General features: G+C 46.0%; 1 long non-coding RNA gene across 1 annotated transcript; it reads right to left on the bottom strand.

Moving 5' to 3' along the window:
• LOC145508605 (uncharacterized) lies at window positions 1–23,215 on the bottom strand. The gene is made up of 3 exons (XR_014055466.1): window positions 23,064–23,215; window positions 7,661–7,816; window positions 1–642 (listed from the first exon to the last, which is right to left on the bottom strand). It is a non-coding gene; the product is annotated as an uncharacterized LOC145508605 (long non-coding RNA).
• Between the last annotated feature and the right edge of the window lie 880 nt (window positions 23,216–24,095).

Here is a 24,095-nt window from a genome sequence, read left to right as displayed (position 1 = left end):
CATTTTAAGTTTATTTATTTATTTATATATTTATCTGCCTGGGCCAGGTTTTAGTTGTGGCCTGTGGGATTTAGGTCCCTGACCAAGGATTGAACCTGGGCCACCTGTTGCATTGGGAGTGTGGAGTCTTAGCCACTGGACCACCAGGAAAGTCCCTGGATACACTTTAAACGGATAGTAGGAGAATGATGACGTTACTTTCTGCTTGCACCCCATGAAGCCGGCTTGTTCAGCATCCTCTGTTGTTATAGTTACAACAGAGATGGAGGAGGAAGCGGTACCATGTGTGGCAAGAGTACTACAGAGAGGTCCACAGCACCCGGAATTTTCTGTCTCTATTCTCTGCTTTCCTGATGAACGCAACCTTCAAGGCTCAGGTCAGTCCTCATTTCCTCCAGCCTTGGGCACAGCCAGTTCCCTCTCTTTTGATCTCCCTTCCACTCACTCAGCCCCGCTTTATATTTGGTACTTGTCCTCCTGCTAACCACTGCTGACTCAGAGGCTCAGATGACAACTTTTATGAAGACGCCAGTTTTCCTTCAGTGGGGATGCACCTGGGAAGATGATGTCACAGCACCAGCTGTGTTCTTTCCTTAGATCCTTGGAGCCAGGCACAGCCGGGGAGCACAGTCTATTCTGAAACTGAATTGATAGAAAACAGAGTATAACAAACATAGTCAGTGGCAATAGGTAGCCCTGCTTTGGTTCCACCCTAGCACTCTTTTGTCCCTTACTGTCCCAGGATGGCTAGAGATGGTGTCCACCCTGGGCTGAGTTCACCTCCTCTGCACTCCCCTGGGGCTTCCCAGGTGGCGCTAGTGGTAAAGAACCCACGTGCCAACGCAAGTGACTTAAGAAACATGGGTTCGATCCCTGGGTCGGGAAGATCTCCAGGAGAAGGAAATGGCAACCCACTCCAGTATTCTTGCATGGACAATCCCAGGGACAGAGGAGCCTGGCAGGCTACAGTCCATGGGGTCGCGAGAGTGGAACATAACTGAAGTGACTTAACACATACACGGCACTCCCTGGACACTCCCTCTGCAACATCATAGGCATTTGTTTGCCGGGACTGCTGGAAAAAATTTCTGCAAGCTGGGTGGCTGAAATAACAACAAAAAAAATATGTTCTTACAGGTCTGGAGGCTAAAAGTACAAGATAAAGGTGTTGCCAGGTTTGGCTCCTCCTGAGGGTTGCGAGGGAGACTGTTCCATGCCTCACAACCTAGCTTTTAGTGACTTGTGATTTGCTGGCTATCATTAGCATTCCTTGCCTTATAGAAGTCTCACCCTGATCTCTGCCTTGATCTTGACATGACATTCCTCCTGCAGGGGTGTCTGAGTTTCAATTTCCCCTTTTTATAAGGACACCAGTCAGATTGCACTAGTGGTACAACCAGCTCCACTATGACCTCATTTTAAATTAACTAATGCATATAGCATGACCCTATATCCAAATAAGGTCACAGTCTGAGGGACTAGGGGTCTGGACCTCAGTATATGAATTTGGAGGAAGATACAATTCAGCCCATGATAGTCAACTATGTTCTCCTCTCTTCACTCTTCCAGAAAGTTCTTGGTCCTAGATTTTTGAGCCAATCCAACCTGTGTCCACACTATACAGCCACTGGCCTCTAAATATGGCCCAGGAACCTCCATTAGAGTTGGGGCTCATTGTGCTTGCATCCTTCCCCCCTTTTCCCTTCTGAATGGCTCTCATTTCTTCTCCCAATTTCTACCCTTTTTCTTCTCCATCTCCCCTCACCCTCCCCATTCTTGTTCCTCTTCTTTTTCCTGTTTTTTTACTTTCTGGCTTTGTCACTCAACTTTAATTCCTCCCTCTGGACTCTGGTCTTTGGAGGACTGAAATTCAGCTTTCCCCTACCTAGCAGCCTTTGGCTTGCTTGCTCCTCTGGCTCCCAGCTCCAGTATTATGGAATCTGACCTTGACCTCTATCTACTGGCCAGAATCCTGACTGGGCCAGCCAGACCTCCTCTTGACACCACGAGGATTGTTTGGCAGACTCTCACCGAGCCACTCTGAAAGTTAAGGACCCCATACAGAGCACCAAGCCCTTGTGACAGAACCTGCCATGGCCTCTTGGCAATACATTTTCTCCTTCTTTGGAGCACACAGCTAGGTTACCTGTCCTAGGCTTTGGGCAGTTGGGTGTGGCCAGGTGCCTAATTTTGACCAATGGACTGTAAGCACAGATGATCTTTCTACTAATATAAAGGCAAGTTACCCTGGCATTTTTGTTCTGCTATGTTTTAATCTTCATGTATATGCATTCTTAAGAGGTCTCAAATCCCACTCTAATTTTAAAGAGGGTACAGTAAAAGTGAGATCTATGTGTTTCCTTTCTCTCTTTCCTTTTCTTTTTCCTTCATTCTCTAAAGCAGGGCTTCTGAAACTCAGCACTATTCCATTCTGAGCCTGAGAAGTATTTGATGAGGGATGCTGTCCCATACTTTGTGGAATGTTTAGAAGAATTCCCTGGCTTCTGCCCACTAGATGCTAGTGACATGCATCCTCCAAGCTGTAATGATGAGATGTCTCAGACTTTGCCAAATTTCCCCAGAGGAGTGCAGTCATCCTGGTTGAAAACCACTGCTCTGAACTCAATTGAGTATCTGCTACCTGCCTCTCTTCCACTCTCTAAACCCTTATAGGCCCCTACTCCATGCCAGGTGGCGGCGGTGGTTTAGTCACTAAGTCGTGTCTGACCCTAGTGACCCCAGGGACTGCAGCCTGACAATTTCCTATGGCCATGGGGTTTCCTAGGCAAGAATACTGGAGTAGGTAGCCATCTCCTTCACCAGGAGATCTTCCAGATCCAGGGACAGAAACTGGGTCTCCACTGCAGGGGGTCTCCAGTATGCAGGCAGATTCTTTACTGACTGAGCCACCAGGGAAGCCCTACTCCAGGCCAGACAGTACTCTAATTGCTAGGAAGCTGCTGGTCTCCCCTGCCCTGGTACTTGGCCCCCAGTTCCTTTCCCTCCCTTTATAAGAAATCATGGCTCCAGGGAAGACTGCTTACTGGAAGCCATAAAGTCATTCTGGCTCTCTTACCTTGGCTTCCAAGATAACACAATCAGGTTACAGAGGCAGGGTTTGGGGAACTTCAAAGCTGAGCCAAGGGAGTGGAGGGAGCTGGGGAGCTGAAGTCTTATCTGTGGCTCGAATGTTCTCACCCTTATCAACTCAGAAGGAGCGGTGCCTTGGGGAGAGCAAGACAGAGTCAAAAGATCTGATTGCTTTCTTTTTCCCACTGGTCTTTAGAATGAAAAGGACCAGGGAAAAAGAAAGGGCTGAAGGAAGAAAAGCAAAGTAGGAAGAACGCTTATAGGAGAGTGGATTTAAGTGGGGGCGTTGGGGGAAAGTGGAGGGGGCTTTTCTGATCTGACACTGACACATGCTTACCTGGATCGGACATCAGGCTCTAGAACCAGAGAACCTGAGAGTTAGAAAGTCTTGACAATAGCTTCGTGAGCATCACCCAGATGACACCTGGGCCTCAAGCTCTGAGGCCCATCACTGGGTAGGTGTGGGATGAGTGGCAGCTGCTTTGAGAACTCCTACAATAGGTAAAGTGGGGCTTCCCAGGTGGCACTAGTGGCAAAGAGCAGGAGACTTAAGAGATGTGAGTTCAATCCCTGGGTTGAGAAGATCCCTGGAGTAGGAGATGCAACCCACTCCAGTATTCTTGCCTGGAGAATCCCAGAGACAGGGGAGCCTGGCAGGCTATAGTCCATAGGATTGCAAAGAGTTGGACATGACTGAGGTGACTTAGCACACACACACGCAGTAGATAAAGAAGACCTGAACACAGACAGCAGCACCTTGACTGCAGAAGCATGAATCTAAACAGGATGCATTTGCTGGGGGTGAGAGCCAATCATCTGTAGAGGTTTGAAGGAGTAAGGGGAATCTAAGATAATGTTGATGATAATAATAATGATTGTAAATCTTTATATATCACTCTCTGTGTACCAAACAGTTTTTAATGCACTTTATATACATGTTAATTCATTTTGTACTCCCAACAATTCTACCAAATAGGTTCTACTAAAGTGTTCATTTTATAGGTGACAAAATTGAGACAGAGATGTTTACTAACTTACAGATCACAGAGGAAATCAGGAAAGGAGAGCTGGGAACTAAACCCAGATAGTCTAGTCCTAGTACTTGTGTTTTAACCAAATTAAACACAAGTTTGTAATCTCTACCACTTGGTTAAGAAAGCTTGGGCAGCTAAGTGGACAGTAAAGTCATGAAGCCAGGTTTGGCATGAAGGAGGAATGGGTTTGAGGGAAAAATCATGGGTCAGCCTTGGAAGTATGTCTGGCATATGGGTAGGGTACCCAAGTATCATCGCCTAGAAGGTGGGGTAGTAGTTTCATTCTAACCTCAGTACAGAGGTCCAGGTAGCTGCCCATGGACTTGTAGCTGTGAATAGGGTAGGAAGCTGTGTGCAATGAAAAAAGAGGGCCGAAGGACCTCAGAGAATATCAACTGTTAAAAACAGATGGAAGAAGAACCAGGAAAAGAGGATGGGAAAAAATGCATCAGCATTAAGAGTGGTTCCCTGGAAATTAAGGGTGAAGTGAGTTTCAGGAAGGAGGGCGAGGGCACTAGGGACAAAATCTATAAAGAAGTCCATGATAAGGACTGAAAAGAGATATTGTTCTTCAGTGGTTTCATGGGTTTCTGATTTATCTCCCCAAACAGACCGGAAACTTCTTGAGGTCAACAGCTGCATCCAACACTTTGTTGTGTTCTTTGGGTCTCCGTTGTTTCTGAGGGCAGGCCAGGCAGTCAGGATATCTGTGAGTTGTTGGTAGTTCAAGTCTCTTATTAAGTCAATGCCTTTATTTATAAATTGCTCACACCTCATAAGGACAGATGATGCTCCAAGACTTACACAATGTTGGGTAGCCCATAACCCCTGCACTTGGCATTGCCAAAGTAGATGATTAACGATGCAGCATTGTGGTCTTCTATTCCTCAACAGTTGGGATAAACCTAAGAGCTATTGTGTGTCAAGGACCTCTTGTGTGCTGACTGTTCTGGACATTTGGCACTTTGCAGTTCATATCTTCAGAATCTGGCAAGATGGGCATTATCATCTTCTTTTTCCAGATAAAATGACTGGGTTGAAAACTGGTTGCCTCACCCAGGGCCACACCAGTAGGTAAAGCACTGCCGGGAAAAGGATCCTAGTCCATCTGACTCCAAAGATGCTCTTAGCTCAGATCCTCCCCTTCCCTCAGCGGCCACTGCCTCATTCCAATTGTCACCATCATTCAGGTGTGTTTTTATTACAGCTCCTTCCTTTTTTCCACTCTTTCATCAAACCTCCTTCCTCAGAATCCATCCTCCAAACTACAGCTGGGTAATTTGTCTAAATGCAGCACTGGTCAATTTTAAATTCCTTCAGTGACTTCCTTTATAGGGTCCAAAGGATACACCACTTTGCTTTATGACATAAGCCCAAACCCCTCAGCACACTCTTCTAGGCTTTCTTCGTCTGACCTTAGTAGCTTTTCCCAGCCCCTCTTGGCTGTCACCTCACACTCACCCTTCTCTCAGCCAAACCAGCCTCATTCACTTCCCTGAAGATGTCCTGCTTTCATTTTGCACATTCTATTCTGTGGGGCTGCAGCACCCTTCTTCCCATTTGTCCTGGGTTGATGCACATTTGGAGCTTCGCAGGTGACGCTAATGGTAAAGAGCCCGTTTCCCAAAGCAGGAGACGCAGGAGACATGGGTTCAATCCCTGGGTCGGGAAGATCCCCTGGAGGAGGGCATGGCACCCCACTCCAGTATTCTTGCCTGGAGGATCCCATGGACAGAGGAGTCTGGTGGGCTGCAGTCCATGGGATTGCAGACTCGGACATGACTGAAGCAACTTAGCACAGCGCACATGTAACACACACTTGTTCTTTAAGACTCAGTTCATCCCTCTTGTCACAAGCATCTTAGGACCTTCTGGGACCCTCCTGGCTCACCGTCCTCAGTTTTCTTCCTCTGAGCATCTCTGCCCCAGGAATAGCTGCATCGCCCTGCGTTCTGCCTGCCGTTTTCTTCTGCTCCTCTTACTTGACTCTGAGGTTTTGGAGAACACCATCCTGGGCACTCCCAGATCAGAGCAGGAGCTGAGTCCCTGCTTGTTAAATAAGTGACTGGCCTTGGATGCTTGGATTACAAGGAGGTTGGAAGGCAGGAGAAGGCAGCATGGCGGTGAGAAGGGCAGGCAGCTGGGTGGACTGGGGTGTGGGTGTCCCCGTGGGGAGTTGGTTTAATGCTTCTTCCACGTTTTCCTCTTCCTGCCACTGCTGAAAGCACGGGGGATACCCCGCCTCTGCTTCCAGACGGTGATAATCCTGCCTGACCTGTCTGGGCCAGAGCTCTGCCTGCAGTCCCATCTTTGGAGTCCGGTTTTCTTTTGGCAGAACTGCAGCAGGAAACACTTGCCTGGTGAGGTTCCTCTCACATGGAATGTGTGTTGCGAGGGAACTGAGAGCCAGATGGAAAAAAGCCTCCCAAGTAAGCCAGGCTGGAAAGATAGGTGGATGATAGTTAGGGCGATCCCTCCATTTAAAGAACAGTTGGCAGTGAAAGTAATCCAGGCTCCTGACTCTGAAGTGCTGCAGAAATTAGCAAGACTTGGGAGCTGAAAGGTAGAAGTAGAGATGAAGAGAAAGAAAGCTATGTCCTCCTGCATTATCTCTACCCTCCCATCTTCAAACTGAGGGAAGAATTTCTGTTTCAGTGGAAACACGCTGCCTTTACTGAAAAGAATGTCTAATGGTGGGGTTTTCAGACAGTCAAACTAGAAAGGCGAATTTTTCCGGGCAATCAGGCTCTTCAAATCACATTCAAAAATCAACCACTGACTTTCTCTACTAGAGGACCAGCCCTGTGTGAGCAATATGACACAACAGCCATGAGCGTTTGATGAAGTTATTAGCTGGTGATGGACTTCCAGATATCACCTGAGTTGATCCTGACAAGAGCTTAATGAGGAGGGAATTACTGTCCCTTCTCCCCATTCTGCAGAAGAGGACACTGAGGCTCAGAGAATGTAAGTGATGTGTCTAAGATCTCACCACCCCTTATGCATTCTTCCATTCATTCTCTCTTTGCTTATGAAGCACTGATGCTGCACCAGGCACCATTCCAGGCCTGGTAATACCATGCTCCACCAGACAGGTGAGGTCCCTATGCTCATAGAGCTTCTGTTCTAGTTAAGGGAACAAACAGTAAACAAGAGACCAAATAGGTAAACAGAGCCATTTGCTGTAAAGAAAACAAAGCTTTGGAGCTGAATGGAAAGTGCTGATAGATGATCGGCAGTGGTGGGGTGTGTGTGCTGTTTTGGGAAGGAAGATGGGAAGGCTGGTGGAGAAGATCAAGACAGAAGTTGAAGGAAGACATATCCTACTCTCCTTTCACTACACCCGCAGTACTGGGGCTTCCTTCAGGGGCTTCTCTCCTACACACCCTTCTCTTTGTTTTTCTGTTAGAAGTCCCCAAGACCTCTCATAGAAATTGACATAGCCAGAGGCATATTTCTCAGGGACCTCTGAAGAGGACACCTGGACCCTTACTAGTGACAGTTCTGAGATGAGAAAATGCAAGTGTCAGCCTCACCCTGGTGTGTATCGGCAGCTGTTCTGAAAAATAAAATCTCAGGCCGTTGACCGATGCAGGAAACTGAAGTGTTTTATAGGTGCAGTCATCGAGGGCAAACACGGCCGCATTTCTTGACGACATCTCCCGAAAGCCATTCACCTGGACAATAGAAGTCTGGGAGGACAGTTAACAGTCTTCAAATATTTGAGGGACTGTCATGTGGTGGGGGGACCAGCTATAGGGAGTTAAATTCGGGTCAGTGGCTGGGGGTGAGAGGGAGGCACGTGTTAGCTTGGTGTTGGGAAAACTTTTCTAACAATCTCAACTGGTCCACAAGGGAGGGAGACTATCTTGGGTGGGAGAGAGAAGCTTCTGTCTAGAATCTGCAAGAAAGTGTGCAAGGAGAGGCCCAGGGAACCCCCTTTTCCAGCTCAAGGAATGATTTGTTGATCAATCCATTCATTTAACTAGTACTTCTTAAGCATCTTCTGTGTGGTTGATACATGGATGAAATGCTGAAAAAGACATACAAGATCCTTGCTTTCATGCAGTTTCCATTCTCATGGTGGAGACAGTCAAGAAAGAAGTGAATAAATAGATATGAAGATAGTTGCAGCTGGAGATGGGTGTTACAAGAGAGGGTGTAAAGAGTAAAAGAAGAGGGTGTATGAGAATGAGTGTGTGTGTGTTTCTGTGTGTCTGTATGTTGTATGTGCTTGTGTGTGTGGAGTGAATCATACTTTACAGCGCATGGTCAGATAAAGTATCTCTGAGGAGATAAACTGTGAGGCAAGTCCTGAACGATCAGAAGGACCAGCAAGGGCAAAAGTCCAGACTGATGGGCTCAAGCAGGAAGAGAGGCCAGTGTGGTTGACTTAGTGAGCAGAGGGACAGGGCAGTTGGAGATGAAACAAGACAAGGGCAAGATCATGTAAGACACTTGTGAGGCAGCTGAGTTCTTTATAAAAAGGGCCATGGGGAGCCTCATCAGGGACATGCTTTATGGATGAGAGGTTGGACTAGATGATGAGTGATTTTCAATCCTGGTAGTACTTGGGAATCACCAGGAGATCCAGAGTTGGAATCCAATGGACTAAAGTGAGTGCTCCGATTCCTTTCATAATGAAAATGGAAAGTACTAATGTGAGCTTTCTTATGGGATCACACATTTTGCTCAAGACATATGAGAAGGTCATGGCCGATTGGCATTTTGCTAACATATTATGTCAACCACTTCATTCATGTAACTGGATGCTAAATAAGTTTAGTTCTCTTCAATGATTACTTGGATCATCTTCTGTGTATGTAAGTTTCTAAGCCTGCACAGGGGGTAAAGGGCTGTGTCTGGCACATAATAGGTGTTCCATCAATACTTATTGAGTAAATGAATGTTTGAATGTGTCTTATATTCGACTGGGTATTAGGGAAAGGAGATGGGGGAGAAAGAAACGGGGAAAAGATAAAGATGCCTCTGTCTTTATTATCTCATGTGTGTGTGTGCTAAGTCACTTTAGTCTTATCCGACTCATTGTGACCCCATGGACTGTAGCCCACTGATCTCCTCTGTTCATGGGATTCTCCAGGCAAGAATACTGGAGTGGGTTGCCATGCCCTCTTTCAGGGGATCTTCCCAACTCAGGGATTGAACACGTGTCTCTTATGTCTCTTGCTTTTGCAGGCAGGTTCTTTACCACTAGAGCCACCTGAGAAGCCCTTATTATCTCATAGGGGGACTGTAGTAAGATTATTTGCAAATTGCCTATAAGAAGAATGAACAGGTGGAAAGTGCAGAGGAAAGGGCATTTGGTTTGAGTGTTTTATTTATTTATTTTTTTTGACAGCAGCATTCTACAGGGTGCTTATGGGGAGGGCAAAATGCACTGTCATCGCTGATACCGTTTGAAGAGTCTGATTTCACTTCCTAGTGGATTGTGGCTTCAGATTTCCCAGGGGAGTTTGCCTCCCAATTCATAGGGACAACAGAAAAAAACACTGGATGGTCAGGAGCAGGGACTCTGGGGCTCCTTGGGAAGACCAAGCAGCTGAGAACCAGAGCCTCTTGTTTCTCTGCTTTGGGAGGAAAACAAGGGTTTTGGCAAGGAGTTTGAGACTCAGAACGTCTGCAGCTTGTGTAGCCTGTCATGGGGCCAGATCTCTGTGCTGCAGCCTGTGTTGACCTAGTCAAATCACCACCAAGTGGCTGGAAGCCATAGCCAAATCAGCTCCACTGTTCCCCCACCCTATTTTAATCACCCAGGAGTCAATTTCTGGAATTAACTAATCTAGTGAACACGTATTAAAGAATCTAAGCTAAACAATTAACCCCTTTCCAGGGCCACAAAGCCATTCATAGAAGATACAGCTTTGGTATCTGCAACTGGATTTAAACTGCAAATTCCAGGAGAAAGGAAAGGAGACAGATTTTGATCACTTCTATTGTGGTCCAGAAATTTTGCTAGATTTTAATATCCTTTACTTAGGCACACCAGTTCTAAGATAAGTATTATTATCTCCATTTTAAACACAAGAATCCAGAGCTGCAGAGAGGTTAAGAGTCATGGCCAAGACTATACAACTGAGTAGGTGGCAAGATTTGATCCCAAGACTGTCATCAAAACCCAAGCTTTTCTCATGGTATCTCTTTCTGGTCCAGTATTATCCAGTGACCACAGCCTTTCTGTATAATATCTACAAAATGGATTGAGCCCCATGGAAGTTTTTGGGGATTTCAAGTGCTTGGGGATGGGGCAATGCCATTCTGAGTACTTATGCCCTAGAGTAGAATGTCTATGGTTTATCCTAAGAAATTCTGATGTAATTGATTTGGGCATGCAGCCTAGAACTTAGACTTTTTTTTTTTATTTGAACTTTTTCATTTGTATTGGGGTATACCTGATTAGCAATGTTGTGATAGTTTCAGGTGAACAGCAAAGGGACTCAGCTATGCATATACATGTGTCCATTCTGGACCTTAGATTTTTATGAGCTAAATCACTGCAGATGGTGATTGCAGCCATGAAATTAAAAGACACTTACTCCTTGGAAGGAAAGTGATGACCAACCTAGACAGCATATTAAAAAACAGAGACATTACTTTGCCAACAAAGATCCATCTAGTAAAGGCTATGGTTTTTCCAGTAGTCATGTATGGATGTGAGAGTTGGACTATAAAGAAAGCTGAGCACAGAAGAATTGATGTTTTTGAACTGTGGTGCTTGAGAAGACTCTTGAGAGTCCCTTGGACTGCAAGAAGATCCAACCATTCCATCCTAAAGGAGATCAGTCCTAAGTATTCATTGGAAGGACTGATGTTGAAGCTGAAACTCCAATACTTTGGCCACCTGATGCGAAGAGCTAACTCATTTGAAAAGACCCTAATGCTGGGAAAGATTGAGGGCAGGAGGAGAAAGGGATGACAGAGTATGAGATGGTTGTATGGCATCACTGACTCAATGGACATGGGTTTGGGTGGACTCCAGGAGTTGGTGATGGACAAGGAGGCCTGGTGTGCTGCAGTCCATGGGGTTGCAAAGAGTTGGACATGACTGAGTGACTGAACAGAACTGAACTGAACTTGTTAAGAATTGGAGGCATGCTGGTCCCTCAACTGCAACCAAGAGAAAAGCAAGAGCCCAGGTGGAAGGAATGGGGCAGAGGAAGCTATGGGGCTGAAGATGGTCAGCTCTGAAAGGGCATCAGGGTGGTCTAGGATGTGGGGTCCAAGGGATGAACCAGGATCAGGATGTCAGGTCTAATATCTCAATAGTGGGTGTGTGCCTGCGTGTGTGCTAGGTCACTTCAGTTGCTTATGACTCTTTGGGACCCCATGGATGGCAATCCACAAGACTCCTCTGTCCATGGGATTCTCCAGGCAAGAATATTGGAGTTGATTGCCATTTCCTTCTCCAGGGGATCTTGCTGACCCAGGGATCAAACCTGAGTCTCTTATGTCTCCTGCATTGATAGGCTGATTCTCTACCCAGTAGCACTGTCTGGGATGACTCCATCAATAGTGGGTGGGACCCAGAAATGGAAGGCTTCAGTTGGTTGTTGGTAATGATGGAGAAAAGTTGCAAAGGTACAGTGAGAATCTAGTTAGGAATGGGAGTGGAGTGGGAAGGGCACACCAGGAGAGCTGCAGCTACCTCACAAAGAAGGTGGAAGGCTTGCAGCTTGAAAGGAGCTCTGGTGAGCTGAAGATGTCAACCAGCTGCTGTCCTACTGTCCTAGAGAGGATTGAGATAGGGCCTAGCTGATAATAATAATAACAACCATGACAGTGATGACAACGATGAAATATCTAACATGTACCAAGTACTCCAAAAGAACTTTACCTGGATTATCCCCTATACTGGGTTGAATGGTGGCCCCTCAAAAGATAGGTTCAGGTTGTAATTCCAAGAACCTGTGAATGCAACCTTATTTGGAAAAAGAATCTTTGCGGGACTAATTAAGGGAAGGTCATCCGGGATTGTCCTCCTTGGTGGCTCAGTGGTAAAGAATATGCCTGAAATGCAGGAGACCTGGGTTTGATCCTTATGTTGGAAAGAGCCCCTGGTGGAGGGCATGGCAACCTATTATTGCCTGGTGAATCCCTGTGGACAGAGGAGCCTGATGGGCTACAGTCCATGGGGTCACAAAGAGCCGGACACAGCTGAGTGACTAAGCACACAGCAGAGCACATCCAAAGAAGCTACAGTTTGGCAGCATTGAGACTGTTTATGAACTTCACAGGGTTGGGATGGTCTTCTGCATTTCTGCTGGAAACTAAAGGCCGTATAGGTGCCCAGGGCTCTGGCCTGGCACTGTGGTTTCTAGGGCTAATTTCAAGCCAAACAGGGCCAGGAAAAGGTGAAGCCTGATTTAATAAAAAGTGAGGTAAAATTATTAACTCATATTTAACTTATATGCAGAGTATATCATGAGAAATGCTGGTCTGGAAAAAGCACAAGCTGGAATCAAGATTGCTGGGAGAAATATCAATAACCTCAGATATGCAGATGACACCACCCTCATGGCAGAAAGTGAAGAAGAACTAAAGAGCCTCTTGATGAAAGTGGAAGAGGAGAGTGAAAAAGTTGGCTTAAAGCTCAACATTCAGAAAACTAAGATCATGGCATCCAGTCCCATCACTTCATGGCAAGTAGGTGGGGGAACAGTGGAAACAGTGGCTGACTTTAATTTTGGGGCTCCAGAATCACTGCAGATGGTGATTGCAGCCATGAAATTAAAAGACGCTTACTCCTTGGAAGGAAAGTTATGACCAATCTAGACAGCATATTAAACAGCAGAGACATTACTTTACCAGCAAAGGTCCATCTAGTTAAAGCTATGGTTTTTCCAGTAGTCATGTATGGATGAGAGAGTTGGACTATAAAGAAAGCTGAGCACCGAAGAATTGATGCTTTTGAACTGTGGTGTTGGAGAAGACTCTTGAGAGTCTCCTTGGACTGCAAGGAGATCCAACCAGTCCATCCTAAAGGAGATCAGCCCTGGGTGTTCATTGGAAGGACTGATGTTGAAGCTGAAACTCCAATACTTTGGCTACCTGATGCGAAGAGCTGACTCATTTGAAAAAACTCTGATGCTGGGAAAGATTGAGGGCAGGAGGAGAAGGGAATGACAGAGGATGAGATGGTTGGATGGCATCATCGACTCAATGGACATGAGTTTGAGTAGACTCCAGGAGTTGGTGATAGACAGGGAGGCCTGGCGTGCTGCTGTTCATGGGATCGCAAAGAGTTGGACATGACTGACCACCTGTACTGAACTGAGGTAAAATTCACATAAGATAAATCATTTTAAAATGAACAATACAATGGCATTGAACACATTCACAGTGTTGATCAGCTACCACCTCTGTCCAGAGCATTTTCATCACCCTAAAAGCAAACCCTGTACCTATTAAGTGTTTGCTCCTCATTCCCCACTTCCCCATCCCTGGTAAACTCTGATCTTTGTTCTGTCTCATGGATTCACCTATTCTGGATAGTTCCAATTAATGGAATCTTACAACAACATGTAGCCTTTTATGTCTGGCTCCTCTCACTTAACCTGGGCTTCCTGTATAGGTCAGCAGTTCAAGAATCCACCTGCAATGCAGGAAACACAGGAGACACAGGTTCAATCCTAGGGTCTAGAAGATCCTGTGGAATAGGGAATGGCAACCCACTCCAGCATCCTTGCCTGGAGAGTCCCATGGACAGCAGAGCCTGGTGGGCTACCGTCCATAGGGTCGCAAAGAGTTAGTCACAACTGAAGTGACTAAGCACTCATGCTTTTTTTTTTTTTTTTTATAAATTTATTTATTTTAGTTGGGGGCTAAATACTTTACAATATTGTAATAGTTTTTGCCATACATTGACATGAATCACTGGCACTGGATGCGCCTTGAGAACAATAGGCTAAGTAAAAAGCACTCATGCTTTTTACTTAGCCTATTGTTCTCAAGGCGCATCCAGTGACAGTATATGTCAATACTTCATTTCTTGCTATGGCTGAACAATATTCCATTGTATGGATAGATCACAGTTCATTCACCCGTTCATTGTTGATGAACAGTTTGGCTATCTTTGCTCATAGTGAGCTGGGCAGTGAGAAGAACCTCCACACGTTACCTCATCAAAGGCCCACAGTAATACTGTAAGGAGGGCATCACTCATAATCCCATTTTGCAGATGAGGAAACTGAAGCTCAGAGAGTGGTTGAGTAATTTGAACCCAAATCTGGCACTGACTCCCCAGCCAGGGCTTCCTCACATGCTCTGTATTGAGGGGCACCACTTGGCTGTTGCATTTGGGGTTCAGAAGCCTCAGATCTCAGCTCCCCTTTTTAGCCATGGCCATCAAATTTGATGGGCCGAGGTGACTTACAAGACTCAAGCCCTAAATTGTGGTTTCTTAGCAAAATTTTAATTTTTAAAGTCTTAAACCTTCTCTCATGTGTGTGTGTGTTTATGTTTGTATGTGTGTTTCTCTCTTAGTAGCTGAGCTGAAATGCCCAATATAGTCCCACAACCCCTCCTGTTCCAGTCTCCGTGTGTTTGGAGAGGGGAGCTTCTCCCTGCTGGTTTATGGGGAAAGGGAAATGATCCTTCCTGGCTGTGAACCAAAAATAGGGGAAGAAAGGGTTTGGGGAATGGGGAAGAAGAAATAGGTTCACGTAAAGAAGGTTGGACTGTTGGACTTGCTGGCTGGGAGCCACAGATATTTAGGTAAAAGGGACTCAGAGTGCATATCTGACTTGTATCCAGGCACATCCCTGTTGCTGTTGATAACACCTGGCAGCCAAGGACGATGGGAGAGTCACACAAGAGGCTGGAGGACTGCTAAAAGCGAGACAGGCCACCAGAGGACTGGAACTCACTTTGTATCAGATACACAATACTTCCTCAAACTTCTCTAAGGGATGGAGCAGGTCGAGGGGAGGGGGAGAAGGAGAGGGACTTCTAGCGGGAGCTTGTAGAGGAATAGTCACAGAGCTGTTGAGAGTGCCTGACCCATAGCAAGTGGCTCAGGCTCTGGTTTGGGTGGAATCAGTGCATTTAAGAAGGCTGGGAGATGAAACTTTTGGTCCCAGCCAAGGGGCTCCTGAAGGCTTCCCAGGTGGCTCAATGGTAAAGAATCCACCTGCTAATGCAGGAGACGCAAGAGATGTGGGTTTGATCCCTGGGTAGGGAAGATCCCCTGGAGGAGGAAATGCAATCCATTCCAGTATTCTTGCCTGGAGAATCCCATGGACAGAGGAGCCTGGTGGGCTACAATCCATGGAGTGGCAAAGAGTAGAACATGACTGAACTTACTGAGCACACACACTTGCAAGGGGCTCCTGAAGCTGATTCTCTGGAAGGGAAGCCCTGGGGTAGGATGGAGCGGGGATGGAAGGAAGGAGGAAGGGCTAACAGGAATCCAACATCTACCGTGACTAAGTATTGTGCTGCCTGATCCTGAAATCAAACTCTCACCCCAAGATGCCATCATTCCCTCCCAACCGCTGCAGACCCCAAGGTTTGAGAGGTCTCATGGTTTGTCTTGGGCCATGCAGCCAGGTGGCAGGTGGGACTCTAAACTCTGGAGGTCACCGATACAACAGGTAATGTGAATCCTTATGTGAATACATCCAGGGACCCCTGGAGCCCAGAGAATGGTTGCCCTACTTTTTTGTAAATGCTCAGCCCCTCTGCTGGGAATGCTTCTCTCCTCTTTGTCTGCCTAGGAGCACCTGCTCATCCTTCAAAAGTCAACTCAAGCTTCACTCCCACCTTGAAGCATTTTATTCCATCCCCAGGTGGATTCTGGTGTGAGCTCCCCTGTACCGGTTTGAGACACAGCCCTTCCTGTGCTTCTGTCATCATCTGTTTCCATCTTTCTTCTGCTCAAGACTGTGAAGCCCTGCAGAGCTGGGCAGATTAGCCATTTCTCCATCTCTAGCGCCTGCCACAAGTGATAATCACTAATAACGGCTAACAGTCTTCAGGCACATACTGTGCGCTAAACAGTTTGAGTGCAGCATCTCTTTTTTGGGTGGGGGTACGCAAATTCTTTTCTTTTCTTTTTTGAAAAACAGTAGATCTATGAGAACATGTTACTATCTTGGCTGTCTTTGGTATATTTTCCCAGGCACGTGGTGTCTCTTTCAATAACTGGCTTAAATTTTTTTTAGATGAAAATTTTAATGAATTGTAATTTTATTCTGATCACTTACTCTCCAAAAGATTTATTTTTGCAACTTTATTGCCAATATAATTGATAGCTGAAAAAGCTGCACATATTTTTAAATTTAATTTTTAGTTGATAGTGGAGTGTAGTTGTTTACAATGTTGTGTTAGTTTCAAGTGTACGGCAAAGTGGTTCAGTTATACATATATATCCATTCTTTTTCAGATCCTTTTCCCATGTAGGTTATAACAGAATAAGCTGTACATATTTAATGTATTGATATATAATTGGAAGAATTTGGACATATTCATAGATCAGTGATACTGTTATCACCATCAAATAACATCTCCTTCAGTCACCACACAGCTCCAAAAGGGAGATATGGTTTCTCATTATGGTGATGCATAGAAACCTAGGAATCTCAGTGGCTTAACAAAGAAAAAAGTTAATTTGTTGCTTACATGGACTTCATGTCAGGGTTGCAGTGACGCTAGTCTATGTTTGCATTTTGGATATTTTGTTCTGTATGGATGTTTCTGTATCAATTTTGATTTTAAAATATTGCATTAAAGCAGCTTTTTTTTTTTTTCTTGACAACTCCTTAATATTGCAGCCCAAGCAAATGTGCCTCTAGTTTCTCATCATGGCCTGGCTCTTTGGTTACATGAATCACAGCTCCAGTGAAGGAAGTAGCTGTGCTGTGGTTTGCCTGCACAGAAGCACTCTGAGGGCAGGGACCAGGCCTGCTTTGCCCACCATTGTGTTCTGGTGCTGTCTCTCTGCATACCCCTCAAGGGTGCAAAAAACATTTGCTGAATGAATGAATGAGATGATTTCTAAAAGGGATCACTCTGGATCTGGTCTGTAATCTCAGTTCATTTCTTCACATTTGTTTCATTAAGGAAGCATTTATTGAACATCTCCTGTGGCCAAGTGCCCGTGTGCAGCTATGCGAATGGTAAACACAAGGCCTATGCTCTCAGCAAGCTTGTCTGGTGGTGAAGACTGGTCTAAAAGCAGTTTAGTTCCAGAGGAGAAGTACTGAGAGACAGAGGTCATGGTGGAGAGCACAGAGAAGGGCCACCAGCTCATCCTGGAGGTACAGGAGAAGGTCAGTTTAGAGAAGATGTATGGGCCAGGTTATGGTGAAGGAGGAGAGGATGGGCAAGTGGACTAGCAGGGAGACAGAGTTTCGGACAGAAAGCGCAGCTTGTGTAAATGCCCTGGGGCATGCTGTGTAAGTGTGCGAGCTTCTAGAAATTTTGTGCTCTTGAAGCACAGAACCAAACCCAAGAGATCAGCTGTGACAGCCTTGGAAAAATGGGCTGGACAGATTTCCATGATCTACAATACCAGGGTCTTCAGCATTTCTCTGCAGTTGGTGTCCAATGTAACTCCTCTCCCAAAGGGGGCAAAACAGGATTCCACAAGCTCTCTGGGCAAATGCATGCCCAGATGTTTTCTGAGGAGATTAGACACATGCCGGATATTGGGAGTAGCAGGGAGTCACTTGTTACATAGGATAGGAAAGCCTGGTTCTAGAGCTCAAAGTGGAGGCACCACTCCCCATCCCAGAACCCAATTGCAGTCAGTTCAATGGGTGTCCCCTCACTGCTCTGACACACATCCAGGGCTGTCACCTGCCACTAGCTTGTCACTCACAGCAAGTAGGGATTTCACATCATCGATTTCCCTCTTGGAGCAATCTCAGCCAGGCCCTAAGCCCAGATAGGGCGTTGTTAACCAGCCCGAGCAAGGCACGCATGTCTGTTACAACTCTCTGGTCCAAAGTCACAGTTGAAGCAGTGTGAACACCACCCCTTTGTCAAACAAATGTCAGTCCCCGGTCTTGGGCTTGGAGCGCTTATCGCAAGGGCCCCGTGGGGCTTCCTGTCGTAACTTTGCACAGGGCGAGAGCTTATCTTTCGGAACCTTTGGAGTTGTGAGTTGAGTTGCAAAGCCTTCCCCGCGGCCCATTTCATCCTGGGATGTGTCCTTGCTTGCAGGGAGATGAAAAGTGCCCTGCCCTGTTTATTAAGGTTTATACTATCAGCTCCTTGAGCTTGTATCAGAAAGACATTTGTGGTGGCATTTGACCTTGATGAGGAATCTGGGTCATCTGATGGTGATTATGGAGCTTTTATCTGCCTTCGTTGAGCATAAACTCTCCAGGGCTGCAACCTCTCCCCCCAATAACCTGGTTTCAGTCATCAGCTCTAGACAGAAGACATCCCGAGGACATCCTGCCAAGGAGGCAAGATTTGGCAATGTCCTCCAGGTGAAGAGGACTCCAGCTGACAGGGGAGAATGGAGTCTTATTTATTGATTGATTGATTTTTTGCCTTTCCATAATGCCCATGGAGTTCTGGAGTGGGTTGCCATTTCCTTCTCCAATGGACCACATTCTGTCCGAACTTTTGACTATGACCCACCCATCTTGGGTGACGCTGCACAGCATGGCCCATAGCTTCACTGAGTTACGCAAGCCCCTTCACCATGAGGCAGGGATCCATGCATGGTCTATGGGGTCACAAAGAGTCTGACGTGACTTAGCAACTGAATATCAACAACAGCCCTCCCCCAGTATGGAGGCTTCTGGCATTGCTTCTTTCTCCCTGTATGACTTTAGTGGCAGTACAGCTACTCTCAGCCTCAGTTTCTCTGTCAGTAAAATGGAAATTGGGGCTTCCCTGGTGGTTCACCATGGTAAAGAATTCACCTGCAATGCAGGAGTTTGACCCCTGGGTTGTGAAGATCCCCTGGAGAAGGGAATGTCTACCTACACCACTATTCTTGTCTGAAGAATTCTATGGACAACGGAGCCTGGCAGGCTATCATCAACAGGGTTGCGAAGATTCGGACATGACTGAGCAACTAACACTTTTAAAATGGAAATCACTTGCCCGTCAGGATCCTAATCAGGATGAGCGATGACACTGCACCAGGGTACCCAATGCACAACTGATGCCTGCCCTGGGGTTGGTGACCTGTGCACACGGCTTTCTTCTCTGCACTCCAGCCTCTGATTCTCTGGTTAGTCCAAGCTGGAAAAGGAGATGATACAATTCACACACATGGGAGGAGTTGGTCAGTGGCGCTCACTTTCTAAGTGTAAATAGTGGGCTCCGAAGTGGGGTCCTTCTCATGACGTTTCCTTTTCAAATACATCACCATTTCCCATATGCAATTTATTTCACATGTATTATTCCAAATATTATTTATTTTATCTTCTGGAAACTTGGAAAAATAAGGTTAGTGGATTCTGTTTCAGTTCGGCCTCTGACTCACAGATTATCTCTTACCTTGCCCAGGGTCACCTGTGGAAACGAAATCAGCCCGCCAGAGCACTTGCCTGCTGGTAGATTGTTATCTGACTCCTTTTCTGCAGCAGGTTTCCAACTCCCACCTCTTGGAGTTGATGATAAGGTGGTTTCTGCATCTTGTTCTGACTGCCTGGATGCTTTAGGGCAAATTCCCTCATGTTTTCCTTCTCCAGCTATAAAATGAAGGGCTTGTGTGGAGTATTTTTCAGTGTCTCTTTCTGTGTCTGTTGGGTTTTCTTCTGTTTGAACATACCACTTCAGATGGCCATTAAAGCTGAATTGTATCTCAGGCCTGTGTTCTTGTCGGTCGTTCCCCACCCATCCACTCATTTGAGAGCCAGCTTCTCTGACTCTTTCAAGAAGAAGACTTGTCAGAGTTACAGTGTTTCTGTTGACAAGCAGATATAGGCTCAAATTATTTAGGAATAATTGATTTATTTCATTTCCCTGGGCCTCAGTTTCTTCCTCTGTAAAATGGGAAACAAAGACAAATGGACTTGGCTGTGTTCCAATAACAATTTACTGGTGGGGAATAAAATTCAAATTCCCTATAATTTTTACACTTTACAGAACATTCTTCCTTGAATTTTTTTGAACTTAAAAGTGTAAAAAAATAGCCTTAGCTCGTGGGCTGTACCAAAACAGGTGGCAGGCAAGATGTGGCCTGCAGTCTGTGGTCTGTTAACCCTGTTCTAGGTTTTTCTCCCTTCTCAGGGCTCTGTCCCTGGGACTGCAGAAGCTGAGCCCATCCTTTGAGAGTTCCACCCTTGCTTAGCACTTGAGGCAAGAGGCACTGTTCTTGGTCCTAGTCACACAGTTCTGACTCCCTCAGTTAACAGCACAGGCAGGGCTGCTCCAATCTCAGGCACCCCCAGCTAGTTAGTGCCATGTCCTGACAATTACACTAACCAGTGGCTTGTCTACGCAACTTCATTTATATCGATCCCTGCACATTAAGAAGCAAATCTCAAAGGTAAGCAGTCCCCGAGGCTTTCAGCCTACAGAATTTGTGCTTCTGAAAACAAATTTGCATAGACAACGCATCTACACATCACTCAGAATCACATCCACCTACTCTGATCCTATCAGACATACCCCAATAACCCGAAAGTCACATGTTAAGGGATTTCCCTGACAGTCCAGTGGTTAAAACTTCATCATGCAATACAGGGAGTGCGGGTTCAGTTCCACATGCTTCATGGCCAAAACCAAAGCATAAAGCAGAAGCAATATTGTAACAAATTCAATAAAGACTTTAAAAACGGTCCACATTAAAATAAAAAAAAATCTTAAAAAAATAGTTTCATAGTTAAAAAACAAGGAAAACCCCAAACTTTATTTTAGTATTAAGTTAAACTTAAGTGATTCAGTTATACATACATATATATATTTCAGATTATTTTCCATTATAGACTTTTACAAGATATTGAATATAGCTCCCTGTGCTATACAGTAGGTCCTTGTTGTTTATTCAGATGCAACTTCTTAAGAAGTTTGCATCAGTGACAATCAGTCCTATTGTCCTGGGCTACGTGAAGGCGCCAGGTAGGGAGGGGAGAAGGAAGGGCTCAGGCAGCGTGTCATCATTGCTTCCTCCAGGAATTTTTCTTGGCTCTTGAAGGCAAAGCATTGACAGGGACAATGAGCTCATGGCCCGGCTGGCACAGTCTAATTAAGTTCATTAACAATGCAGCCTTGCCTTGGGTCACCTCTGGGGCAGGACTTGGGGAGAAGAGGAAATGCCTTCCTAGGCTCAGGGCACGGATTCTCCATCAGCATGCAGGGAAGCAGCGTGTAGGGCATTTTCATCTGGGGCAGGGTTGTGCCCTTGCCTGGAGTCTGTGCTGCATGATCTAGAATGAGTGTGGCCAATTGTCCTGGTTTGCCTGGGATGGGGCTGGAGGTGAGAGTTCCCCAAGAAAAATAAGGAAGTTCCAGGCAAACTAGGACAAGGTGATCACTAGATACACTAGATGATGCTCTAGACTTCCCCAGTGGTGTGGTGGATAAGAATCCGCTTGCCAATGTGGGGGCCATGGGTTGGATCCCTGGTCTGGGAAGATTCTGTGTGCTTCAGGGTAACCAAGCCCATGTACTGCACTACTGAGCCAGCGCTCTAGAGCCAGGGGGCCATAACTACTGAGCCCATGCACCTCAGCTACTGAAGCCAACAAGCCCTAGGGCCTGTGTTCTGCAACAAGAGAAGCCACTGCAGTGAGAAGTCTCCTCACCGAAACAAAGAGTAGCCCCTTTGAGAAAGCCAGTGTGAAGCAACAATGACCCAGCGCAGCCAAATAAATAAAAATTAAAAACAAATCATGCACAGGGTGGCTTTTGGTGAACAAGGCCTGTAGTACCCTCGAGTCTGAGATGTCAGTGATGCTTTTCCCTGGTCCTTGAGAACAGGCAGCAGCAAACCTTCAGTAAAGGACCAGACAGTGAATACTTTGGACTTTGAGAACACATGGTCTCTGTTGCAACCACTCAACTTGACTGTGGCCATGTGAAAATAGCCACAGACAGTATGTAAAGAAATGAGCTTGACTGCACCTCAATAAAATGTTATCTATAAACATGAGCTGGATTTGACCTAGAGACTGTCCTTTGTCAACCCTTGCTGTAGGAAGTGTTTATTTTTTTCTGTATTTCCCTTGATGTCACATGTACATGCACTCTCAGCACCTTTGTTTAGGAGGAGAGATACCCGAGTGGTTACAGAGGACTTGAACTTTGGAGTTAGACAGACTTGGCTCAAATCCTCTCTCTACCACCTGATAGCTGAGTGGCCCTGAGCAAGTTGCTTCACATCTCTGAGCCCCAGTTTCCTGTCTACAGACCAGGAATAACAAGACTGACATCTGCCTGCCTAGACTGAAGGGAAGAGGACGGAGACCCCACCTCGTGATGGGATAAGTCTCAGAACACGGGGCCATCTTTCATCTACAAGGAGTGTGGACCTGAGAGGTGATGGGGGCATCCCTGGTGGCCTAAATGGTAAAGAATCTGTTTGCAATGCAGGAGACCCAGGTTCAATCCTTGGGTTAGGAAGGTCCCCTGGAGGAGGGCATGGCTACCCACTCCAGTATTCTTGCCTAGAGAATTCCATGGACAAAGGACTCTGACAGGCTACAGTCCATGGGGTCATAAAGAGTCGGACATGCCTGACAGCCATTAACACTCTCTGGAGAGGTAAGGACAACACCCAGCATGCACTCCTCTACACCCAGCTCCAAGCCAGTTACTGGAGCCAAAACACTCAGTAAAATGACACACAGCTCTTCCTTGTGGGTTTCACAGTCTGGTGAAACATATAAGTAGGTAAACAGGCAATTAAAATAAATAGGGTTAAATTCCAGATAAGGAGGAGGCAGAGAGTAGAGGGGGCTTCAACCCTCTTCTTATGAGAAGGAAGTTTCAGGGAGGGGAATACGTCTCCTCTACCTGGAAGAACTGAGAGGAGCAACATCTTGGGAGCTGCTGGGGTCGGTTGCTGATGCTGGTGGTTTCTCCTGGTGGGTGAACCTGGGTGAGGCTGCTGGCTGCAGGGATGTGGTTCAGCGTGTGTGTGTGAAGGTGTGTTTGTGTGTCTCCTGGTGGGTAATTTGTGGGTGTGTAGCTGTCAGATGACAGATGAAGGGCGTCTATGATGTAATAAGAGACAGGTTTGTATCTGTGACTTGAAGAAGCACAGACACTTAGGGTTGGAAGGGTCTTTGAGATGCCTGGTCCAGTTCCCCAGCCTTTTCTCCTTGTGTTACAATATCTAAGTGGAGGCTGGTCTCCTGACTCCTCACCCCAATATACTGTGCAACCAAGAGCAACTAGATTCTGGGTGAACCTGGCCGCTGAATTCAGACAACACTATCCGGCCCCGCCTGGTTTTGGGTTGACAGAGGAAGGTAGGGTGATTACTGGGAAGACAGAAATACACATTTATGGCAAACAACCAGGCACAGTACCAGATACTGTTCTCAATAAGGGTTAGCTAGATTTGAACCTACATTTTATGTTTCCTTGAAAGCAAATTCAAGACCTGCTATTTAAAAATTTCAACTTGCATTAAAATGATGACATTTTCCTTTCCACAAATAAAACCCTAATTTAAATTTTTATAGGCTAGGGGTGTGATCTCAGGGGAGAGGCTATTGTGGTTCTAAGATGCACTTACTGTGTTTAAAGTATGAGTTGGTTTATGAACATCTTGGAGGAGTTTCAGAAGGTAGAAAGGACCTTCAACCAACATCAAGTTTGTTACATCAAGAAAGGCAGGCAAGATTTTTGACCTGGGGCATTTGGTCACAGTTCTGTGCACTCAATGCCGAGGCGTGATGCTCAGTGACACCTTGGGTCTCCTCATCCCCCCCTGCGATGTGGCATCTCCATGACCTTCTCAGCCAATGTCAGTTCCTCTGCCTGGCATGAGGTCTGATTCAACCCCACAGTGTGGGAATCTCATCTCTCAGACAAGGTGGT

This window comes from Giraffa tippelskirchi, chromosome 6 (assembly GCF_054371585.1).
Source record: "Giraffa tippelskirchi isolate mGirTip1 chromosome 6, T2T-mGirTip1v1.2.pri, whole genome shotgun sequence".
Classification (NCBI taxonomy): Eukaryota; Metazoa; Chordata; class Mammalia; order Artiodactyla; family Giraffidae; genus Giraffa; species Giraffa tippelskirchi.
Note: the sequence above shows the minus strand (reverse complement) of the source record. Positions and strands in the feature narration are given on the sequence as shown.